Raw genomic sequence first — 11110 nt, forward strand, 5'->3', positions numbered from 1 at the left:
GAGCTAACAACTTTGAGGTTAAGCCTCAGTTAGTCTCTTTTCTACAACAGAATTGCATGTTTCATGGACTTTCATTTGAAGATCCACATCAGTTTCTATCTGAATTTTTGCAAATCTGTGACACTATTAAGACCAATGGAGTGGATCCTAAAGTCTACAGACTTATGCTCTTTTTCTTGGGAGAAGCTGGTCAATGCTTTCCTGGCTAAATTCTTTTCACCTCAAAAGATGAGTAAAATCAGAGTGGAAGTTCAAACCTTCAGACAAAGAGAAGGTGAATCCCTCTATAAAGCTTGGAAAAGATACAAGCAACTGATCAGGATATGTCCCCCTGACATGCTCTCAGAATGGTCTATCCTAGGCATCTTCTATGATGGTCTTTCTGAGATGTCCAAAATATCATTGGAAAATTCTGCTGGTGGATCACTCCACGTGAAGAAAATACCTGAAGATGCAAGAGAACTCATTGAGATGGTTACAAACAATCAATTCATGTACACTTCTAAAAGAAACCCTGTGAATAATATGGTAGCTCAGAAGAAACACTACAAGAAAAAAGGCCTATCGGTACCCTTTTTTCTTGCCACGCTTTAAAAGCGTGCCCAAAAGTGGTCTATGGGCACGCTTTTGCGAGGGTGGCCATTGATTTGTGATTTGGCCACGCTTTTTTTTGTCACGCTTGAAAAGCGTGGCCATAGAGGGCAATCGGCACGCTTTTCTAAGGGTGGCCACTTATTTGAAATTTGGCCACGCTTTCTTACTGCCACGCTTGAAAAGCGTACCCATAGAGAGAAATCGACACGCTTTTACGAGAGTGGCCACTGATTTGATATTTCGCCACGCTTTTTTGCCATGCTTAGAAAGCGTGGCCATAGAAAAAACCGGTACGCTTAATAAGCGTGGCCATACCTTGTGTTTTTTGGCACCGTACAAAAACGTGATGATAGAATTCCCTCCTCAAAAATTTAGTTTCTCACCTATTTTTCCCACATTTAACCTTTTTTTTTTCTAAGTTATCAATTTTTACTACCCAACAACACACACTAATAACTTACACAGTAAAACAAAGAAACCCTAAAAATTCATCTTCTGGCTCGAACCCTAAAAGCTAAGGCGCCGTCAGCTTCATCGTCGCGATCGAACCCAGCCCTGGTCGCCTGTCTCTGTGGCGGTGCTGCTCGCCTCATCTTCTCGAACCCAGCCCTGGTCGTGGTGCTCCTCGCCTGTCTCTGTGGCGGTGCTGCTCGCCTCATCTTCTCGAACCCAGCCCTGGTCGTGGTCCTGCTCGCCTCTCTCTGTCGCGGTTCTGCTGAGCCTCATCTTCTCCAACCCAGCCCTGGTCGTGGTGCTTCTCGCCTCTCTCTGTGTCGCGGTTCTGCTCAGCCTCATCTTCTCCAACCCAGCCCTGGTCGTGGTGCTGCTCGCCTCTCTCTGTGTCGCGGTTCTGCTCGCCTCTCATCCCGCATCTGGCATCAAGGTTTGTTTTTTCTAGCTTTATCGATTTTGTTTACTTGGGATTATGCTTGGTGCGTTCTTTCAATGTTAATTCTCTGCTTATTATTCCATTGCGGATCATTTTCTATTACTTTCTGGATGGTGATTGGTCATTGGTGCTGCATTATTGCTTTTACTTTAGGAGTTTAGAATTGTATGGAAAAGAAAACTGCTCTTACATCTACCTGAGATAGTAATTTTGATTTTCAAACTTAAACATCTCTGGAAAGCATTTTGCATTTAACCTGTTCATGATGAGTATAGCTTTTTTCATAGGAGTAATTATGAGCATGGTGGTTTTCTGTTCTTCATGCCTGACTTTAATTTGATCTTGTAATAAATTTTAAGGCAAAATTGCACATTTTTATTGGGGTGTTTGAAGGGTATTTTTTGCTTGTATTGTTATATAGAACAAGGAAGATACATTACAATTCGGAGATAAATTGAAGCTCCTAAGTATGCACTATGGATCTATTGATATTTTTTATTTTTGTTAACAAATACACATATCATGTCATGTGCTTACTAAATTTTAACTGTGAATTCTAATTCTTTTCTATCTCTTTTTCTTCTATAGTATCCTCCTTGTTACAAGGACATCAGTTTCTGGATCAATGAATCATTTACTGAAAATAATCCGTGTGAACTTGTTAGAGGAATTGCTGGGGATCTTGTAGAAGAGGTAATTCTTTGAAAGTTCTAGTAAACCTTTTCTCTTGCATTTACATGTATGTGAATTATCAATGTTGCTGTTTCCTGAATGTTCAATGGATTGAACATGTATCTGGGCTGATCTGATCTGAGATTGAAAATTGGGGTTATGAAGAGATCTTTTGCAAAGCAAATTAAATGTTGTGTTAAGATGAGCTCTGAAACATCTTAACATTTAATTAGAGGATTTAAACTGACTGAATACAGGTTATGAAAACTCAAATGATGCTTTATTATATGACTATGGAGGATTTAAATTTTATGGTGTGTGGTATTTATATTTTACTTTTTTTGCAAACTGACACAGCCTCAGTGTTGTCTCGGTGTTGTTAAAAGCTATTGGGTATATCAGATTCCTTCAGAGTCAAATTGAGGTCATTATGTTCCTTCAAAGTAAAATTAAAATATCCATTTGCAAAGAGTTATGCTGGGCATATTCCCTCAGATATAACCAACTAATGCCTCCCAATTCGCAAACCCATGTTATTTTCCTGATCAACCGCACCACTTGTTTGGTTTTTGCAGTTGCCATTAAAAGTGAAATTAAAATATTACAAGTTTCTCTCAAGCTGATTCTAATGTCAATTGCCAAATATAGTAAAATTAAAATATTACTAAGATATGCTCCTTGAAAATTGAGTTGGAATTAACTGTTAATAGAAAAATTCCAGTGGCTTACAATTGCTGTCGCTTTCACAGTTTCACAAGATCTAACATTAATTTGTGTTGCTTAGTACCTTGATTATTAATATTCTTCTAAGGAGGTTACGTTGAGGATTAGTTATATATATATATATGTAGGAAAACAGCAACCGTTTTTCAAAAACAGAGTGATCTTTCCTCTTTGGTTTTGCATTTGTTTCAAGACTCACAATAACCATGTCTAAATCTTTTCTTCTCTTCACGATTATTGTTGTTATTAGCTTTGGTTTGTGGGTTCTTTATGCATCTGCAGAGCTTCAGAGATTTACACAACCATGTAAAAGTGACGGTTCTCTTCATTTTTTGGTGGTTGGTGATTGGGGAAGAAGAGGTGAATATAACCAATCTGAAGTTGCTTACCAGGTTTGCCATTATTTCTTACTAATTGTAAAAAGCCAAAAAGTTGAACATGGTTTATTACATTCTCATTTTAATTTGTTTTACTTTTTGGTTATGTAGCTACTGCATGAAAACTGCTTGAAGAGGAAAGTACCTACTAGTGAACAGGTATGATTATTGCCCTCTTCAAATTTAATATTTTATTATTTTTTTGGTTTTCTTTCATAATTTTACAATGAGAGTTTCTGTTTCATAACCTTCTACTATTTCAGACCCCTTTCGTAGTATATTTTTTTATTTTAATTTTTTCTGAGGCTTCTGGTGGTGGTGGTTTACATGCTTAGTTACTGTTGGTTTAAAAGGTTTTGGTTTGCTCATTGTTGAAAAAGTTTGCTTCTTTTTCTGCTTGAGAGTTCAGCCTAACAAATAATGGCTAATGCCTTACATGGAAGAAATTGTAGCAGATTTGGGACTTGGGATTTGAAGCATTGTATTATTGTCATTCCCTTGATTTAGATTATAGAATTTCATTTTTCATGTTGAATTTATGTTGCTGGCTGAATTGAGAATTGAGAATTGTTGATTATTGTTGATTGAGAATTTATGTTGTTGGCTGAATTGAGAATTGAGAATCGAGAATTGTTGATTATTGTTGATTGAGAATTTATGTTGGCTGAATTGAGAATTAAGGATTGTTGATTATTGTTAATTGAGAATTTATGTTGCTGGCTGAATTGAGAATTGTTGATTATTGTTGATTGAGAATTTATGCTGGCTGAATTGAGAATTGAGAACTGTTGATTATGGTTGATTGAGAATTTATGTTGCTGGCTGAATTGAATTACTGTTGATTGAGAATTATGTTGCTGGCTGAATTTAATTACTACTATCCTGAGGTAGTGTAGCATTAATTAGGGAAAAGGAATATGGATTTTAGTTACAGATGGGTTGCTTACCATTCAGCCAAACCAATTGCATGATGATGATGCACTTGTGAATTGTAGCATTCTTTTTAGCTTTTAATTACTTGTTACCTGCGAGTCCACTTTACACCATCTCTTCTCTTCCGACTTGCTTGTTATTCCTTGCCTCTTCCATTTCTAGCTTAGTCAATTTTGACTCCACACACCAAATCTGCTAATGGATAATAATAAAAAACAAAATGTAACCAGAATTCTGAAAATTTTTTACTCATGTAAATGTTTGTTCCTCTACTCCAATAATTTGAAATTTGTGTGTGAACAGCTCCTTTTGTGACCATGTATAGGGGACTATTTCTTTTGTGTTTGATATGTGTTTTTTGTTCTAATGGCTGAATATGCAATGTTGTGGGATCTAATTAAAGTTGCTTTGCCATTTTCATGTTTAATCAATTTGGATTTAGAATTGGATTTGTTGGACTTAATTGAAGTCGATTTTATAAATGTACTAACACAAGATTATTTAAAATTCTGCAGGGTAGTGATAAAAACAATGGAGCTCATAATGGATGATCACACTACTCATGAAATTTGATATTTTGTAACTAAGTATATAGAAGTAGATATGTGACACTTGTTGGAATGACAATTCTTATTTACTTGTTATGACTTTATTTTTTGGTACTTTGTCATCAAAACCTACTTTTATGGTGACAATTTTATATGTATGTCTTTTTTTATAGGAAAGTTTATATTTGTTGGATTAGTTCAATATATATAATTTTATTTTGGTTTATAATTTTAAATTTTTATATGAATTTTGCACGAAATATTAGAAGAATAATAAAAAAAAAATTCTGACCAAACTTATGGGCACGCTTAAAAAGGGTGGCTATACCTTAATCTTGGGTTCAACAAGTACACTTAATAAGCGTGGCAATAACTTGGCAACCGGTACACTTTAAAAGCGTACCCATATCCTCATCTATTGGCACGTTTTATAAGCGTACCCATATCCTCATACGTTTATCCTATTGGCACGTTTAAAAAGTGTAGCTATATTTTCCTCTATTGGTACGCTTTTAAAGAGTACCCAAAGCATACATTCTGGGACGTTTTAAAAGCGTGGCGATACGTGCATTTTTCGGTACACTTATAAAGCGTACCGAAAGGTTAAGGCCTATGGCCACGCTTTTAAGCGTGGCAAGAAAAGAAAGCGTGCCAACAAAAAAAGCGTGCCGATAGATCCACAAAAGCGTGGCGATAGAGCAATCGGCACGCTGGCAGATGTGACCCTTTCAAAAGCGTGCTGATAGCTCAAAAAGCGTGGCGAAAAGCTATCGGCACACTTTTTTGTACTTTTCGGCACGCTTTTAAAGCGTGGCAAAAAGCGTATTTTCTTGTAGTGAAATAAGCTCTTGAAGTTGACACTTTGAATGCCATATTGGCTCAGAACAAGATCTTGATCCAGCAGGTCAATATAATCTCTCAGCATTTGACTGGAATGCAAGCTACAGCTGGCAGCACTCAAGAAGCTTCATCTGAACTAAAAGCTTATGATCCTGATCAACCCACCATGGAAGAGGTGAATTACATGGGAGAACCCTATGGAAACACCTACAACCCCTCATGGAGGAACCATCCTAACCTTTCATGGAAGGATCAACAGAAGCCTCAGCAAGGCTTCAATAATAATCAAGGTGGAAGACCTCAAAATAGGTTCAACAACAGGCCACCATTCCCATCTTCTCAGGAACATATGGAGACTCCTAAGTAGAGCCTTTATGACTTAGTAACTATAGTCTCCAACTTCTCTAAAACCACTCATAGTTTCATAACTAAAACAAGATTCTCCATTAGAAATTTGGAGGTTCAAGTTGGTCAACTGAGCAAGAGAATCTCTGAGACTCCTCCTGACACTCTTCCCAGTAACACTAAGGTAAACCTAAGAGAAGAGTGCAAGGCCATCACTGCTAAGGATGAGGCCGAATCTGGAGAAACTCAGATGGCATTGAACGCTAGTAAGGAAGACCTCACTAGGCGTTCAACGCCCGAACAGGCATCAAAGCTAGTGTTGAACGCCAGTGATGAAGCCCTCACTGGGTGTTCAACGCCCAAACTGGCAGGGAATCTGGCGTTAAACGCCAGTAAAGAAGGTCTTATTGGGCGTTCAACTCCCAACTTGGTAAAGAAACTTGCACTGAACCCCAGTGAAGGGATGCATGATGGGCGTTCAACACCCAAAGAACCACCAGAACTGGCATTGAACACCAGTAATGGCACACCTACTGGGTGTTCAGCACCCACTGAAGAAATTCCCATCCAAGAATTAAAGGAAGTTGTTCCGAGGGTTACCTAAAACTGTAGGTCGATCTCGGACGAGATCTTCTGTACTGGTCAGAACTGTTGTGTCCAACTTGTTGGAATTGGTGATGGTGCTGATCCTTTGTCACCGGAGGGTGGTGGTACCTGCAAGGGACTCCGATGCTTAAGTTAGCAAGGGTATTAAGCAGGTTTTTAGTAGAATCAGAGTATGAGTTATACCTGGGTGCTTCAGTGTATTTATAATGTTGTAGAGTGACCTTTTCAGATAAGATAAGTTAGTTATTTTATCTTATCTTTATCTTATCTTTCATTGGAACCGCCCTTATCTCTATAGGCTTGGACTGCCTTTAGATTTGGGTCGTGTTCCTCTATTTGGCCCCTTTATTGGGCTTTCCTGGCGATTTGGCCGAGCTCTTTAAAAAGAGGTCGGGTAGTTTGACCTGAAGAGGTCGGTCGTCTCGTAGAAAATCATCTCGGGTCGGACAGCTCGACCCAGGATATGAACAGAAGCCAAGGCTCATATAGAGACCATAGAGGTTCCCTCGCATGGACTCCTCCAATGCATGAGTTCTGATGAATACTCATCCTCTGATGAGGACGAGGCCACTAGAAAAGAACAAGTTGCTCAGTACCTAGGAGCTCTCATGAAGTTGAATGCTAAGTTATTTAGTACAAAACTGTTCCGAGGGTCACCTAAAATTGTAGGTCGATCTCGGAAGAGATCTTCTGTACTGGTCGGAGTTACTGTGTCCGACTTATTGGACTTGGTAGTGGTGCTGATCCTTCGTCCTCGGAGGGTGGGGGGTACCTGCAAGGGACTCTGATGCTTAAGTTAGCAAGGGCATTAAGCAGGTATTGAGTAGAATCAGAGTATGAGTTATACCTGGGTGCTCCAGCATATTTATAATGGTGTAGAGTGACCTTTTTAGATAATATAAGTTAGTTATCTTATCTTAACTTATCTTATCTTTGACTGAGGTCCTCGTATCTTCAAGGGAACCACCCTTATCTCTATAGGCTTGGGCTGCCTTTGGATTCGGGATGTGTTCCTCTGTTTGGGCCCATTATTGGGCTTTCCTGTGTCTTGGCCGAGCTCTTTGAGAAGAGGTCGGATTGTCCTGACCTGAAGAGGTCGGTCGCTTTGTCAGTAGAACATCTCGGGTGTGACAGCTCGACCCAGGGTATGAACAGTGCCCCTGCTCGAGCTCGGTCTTCCTTTTGAGCCTTTAGTTTTAAGACTTTGATCCTTCTCGGGTGAAGCCGAACTCGAGCATTTCGTCGATTTTATCTTTGTAGGTTTCCCTTTTTTGAATGCAAAACGTTTCGCTTCCTTTGAAAACGTGCGCTTTTGGATTAGCGTCCTGGCCTTGGGAATGTGCGAGGGTTTTTAATGCCCCATTAATTGGTTTTTGATGCTCCGTTTCTCTTGGCTTTTATTTTTAAATTTACTCTCAAAAAACACTTTTTCTCCTCTCTTGCTTTTGTTGTGACTTCCCTTTTTCTCCTCTACTTCTGTTTTCTTCTGAAAACTTACGTTTCTTGGTGTTTCTTCTTGCAACGTTTGTTTGGAAATCGTAAGTACTTTTGATGGCAATTTCTGGCCTCCTCGTCTTCAACCTTCTTCCGCCTTCTTCTCCTTTTTCAGGTTGGTTTTGCTTTCTCTTCACCATTTATTTCTGCTGGGTTTTATTTGATTTTGAAGCTTTGATTTTGAATGAGTACATGTTGGAAAGCTTGAATTTTTATCGCGCTTGGTTTGTTACTGTGATGCATGCTTTTTTCCTTTTGACCTTACGTATGCTTCTGAGTGTATTTTCCTGGTTTAGCTCTTTAGGGCTTCATATGCTACTGCTAATTTCTGAACTATTGTAACTTTTTCTTTTGGCAGCTCGTTTGATCTTCTTCGCGTTTGTTTTTCTTGGAAAGGGTTTCTCTTTGTTCTTACTGCGGGTTTCTGTTGGGACATTAGTCTTGTAGATTTTCCTAAATCTTTATTCCCTGATTGCCTCCAAAGGATGCCCCTGGACCTTCTTGGTGTGGGTCCTGGGGTTTCCTTTTGCTGTTTGTGCCGTGTTTGGACTGTGCTGGCTGAGTTGCTTTGATTTCATCCGAGATGTTTTTAGTATCCACTCTCCTTTTCTTGTTTGTAGGACTAGTTGGCTATGTCTTCTCGCAAAAATACTATTGAGACATACTCTAAGGTTCCTGAGGGTATGTCCGATTGGTTGGACTCCCTTGTTTTGATGTGTGCTTCTATGGTTAATGCTGAATTCTGTGTGGAGCTTAGAAAGCATCACCGTCTCTGTAAGAGTAGGGATCAAGAGAAGAATTATGAGTTGGTGGCACCTGATTCCGAGGAGAGGGTTTGCTTCCCTGTCCTGACCCAGGGGGAGTGCCTTTTCTTTTATGCCTATTGTTCATACCCTGGGTCGAGCTGTCCGTCCCGGGATGTTCTACCGACAAAGCGACCGACCTCCTTAGGTCAGGACAACCGACCTCTTCTCAAAGAGCTCGGCCAAACTACAAGGAAAGCCCAATAAAGGGCCCAAACAGAGGAACACGACCCGAATCCAAGGGCAGCCCAAGCCTATAGAGATAATGGCAGTTCCCTTAAAGATAAGATGACCTCACTCGAAGATAAAGATAAGATAAGATAACTAACTTATCTTATCCAAGGAAGGTCTCTACACCATTATAAATACACTGGAGCACCCAGGTATAACTCATACTCTGATTCTACTTAATACCTGCTTAATACCCTTGCTAACTTAAGCATCGGAGTCCCTTGCAGGTACCCCCTACCCTCTGGGGACGAAGGAATCAGCACCACCATCCAGTCCAACAAATCGGTTACAACCATTCTGACCAGCTGATGAGCGGATATTTTATACGCTTTTTGGGGGTAATTTCTGTGATTTCAGGTATTTTCTGGCTGAAATTGAGGGAGCTGAGCAAAAATCTGAGTTAGGCTGAAAAAGGACTGCTGATGCTGTTGGATTCTGACCTCCCTGCACTTGAAATGGATTTTCTGGAGCTACAGGAGTCCAATTGGCGCGCTCTCAACGGCGTTGGAAAATAGACATCCAGGGCTTTCCAGCAATATATAATAGTCCATACTTTGGACAAAGATAGATGACGTAAACTGGCATTCAACGCCAGTATCATGCAGCTGTCTGGCGTCCAGCGCCAGAAACAGGTTACAAGCTGGAGTTCAACGCCAGAAACAGGTTACAACCTAGCGTTGAACGCCCAAAACAGCCCCAGGCACGTGAGAAGCTTAAGTCTCAGCCCCAGCACACACCAAGTGGGCCTCAGAAGTGGATTTCTGCACCATCTATCATAGTTTACTCATTTTCTGTAAACCTAGGTTACTAGTTTACTATTTAAACAACTTTTAGAGATTAACTCTGTACCTCATGACGTCTATTGAACTGGATTTTATATTCCTTGGCAGCATGAGTCTCTAAACTCCATTGTTGGGGGTGAGGAGCTCTGCAGCGCCTCAATGAATTAATGCAATTGTTTCTATTTCTCCATTCAAACGTGTGTGTTCCTATCTAAGATGTTCATTCGCGCTTAAATATGAAGAAGGTGATGATTCGTGACACTCATCACCTTCCTCAATCCATGAACGTGTGCCTGACAACCACCTCCATTCTACACCAGATTGAATGAGCTTCTCTTAGATTCCTTAATCAGAATCTTCGTGGTATAAGCTAGAACTGATGGCGGCCACTCTTGAGGATCCGGAAAGTCTAAACCTTGTCTGTGGTATTCCGAGTAGGATTCAAGGATTGAATGGCTGTGACGAGCTTCAAACTCGCGATTGCTGGGCGTGATGACAAATGCAAAAGGATCATTGGATCCTATTCCAACATGATCGAGAACCAACAGCTGATTAGCCATGCTGTGACAGAGCATCTGGACCATTTTCACTGAGAGGATGAGAGGTAGCCACTGACAATGATGACACCCTACATACAGCTTGCCATAGAAGGAACTTTGCACTTTTCCACGGATGGAATATTACATTACAGAAATCTAGAAGACAAAGTGGTGCACAAAATTGTGATCAGTACTTTTCACAACACTTTTCACAAATCAAATAATCCCCGATGATGAACCCAAAAACTTGGTGTTCAATACCATGGCATAAACACAACTTCGCACAACTAACCAGCAAGTGTACTGGTCGTCCAAGTAATAAACCTTACGCGAGTAAGGGTCGATCCCACAGAGATAGTTGGTATGAAGCAAGCTATGGTCACCTTGTAAATCTTAGTCAGACAAACTCAAATGGATATGTGAATCCTACTCAGAATACCACAGACAAGGTTTAGACCTTCCGGATTCTCTTGAATGCCGCCATCAGTTCTAGCTTATACCACGAAGATTCCGGTTAAAGAATCCAAGAGATATCTACCCAATCTAAGGTAGAACGGAGGTGGTTGTCAGGCACGCGTTCATAGGTGAGAATGATGATGAGTGTCATGGATCATCACAATCATCAAGTTGAAGAACAAGTGATATCTTAGAACAAGAACAAGCGGAATTGAATAGAAGAACACTAGTAATTGCATTAATACTCGAGGTACAGCAGAGCTCCACACCTTAATCTG

At 40.1% G+C, this 11110-nt stretch overlaps 1 long non-coding RNA gene across 2 annotated transcripts; it reads left to right on the forward strand.

Moving 5' to 3' along the window:
* The first annotated feature begins 1012 nt into the window (after positions 1 to 1012).
* Positions 1013 to 4947, forward strand: LOC107493432 (uncharacterized). 2 transcript variants are annotated; one of them, XR_001592957.3, is made up of 5 exons: positions 1013 to 1477; positions 2072 to 2176; positions 3161 to 3270; positions 3367 to 3414; positions 4704 to 4944. It is a non-coding gene; the product is annotated as an uncharacterized LOC107493432 (long non-coding RNA). The 2 variants fall into 2 exon arrangements; XR_002363659.2 differs by lacking the exons at positions 1013 to 1477; positions 2072 to 2176 and adding an exon at positions 2185 to 2579 and having other exon boundaries at positions 4704 to 4947.
* Positions 4948 to 11110: the final 6163 nt, after the last annotated feature.

The sequence above is a fragment of the Arachis duranensis genome, chromosome 6 (genome assembly GCF_000817695.3).
Source record: "Arachis duranensis cultivar V14167 chromosome 6, aradu.V14167.gnm2.J7QH, whole genome shotgun sequence".
Classification (NCBI taxonomy): Eukaryota; Viridiplantae; Streptophyta; class Magnoliopsida; order Fabales; family Fabaceae; genus Arachis; species Arachis duranensis.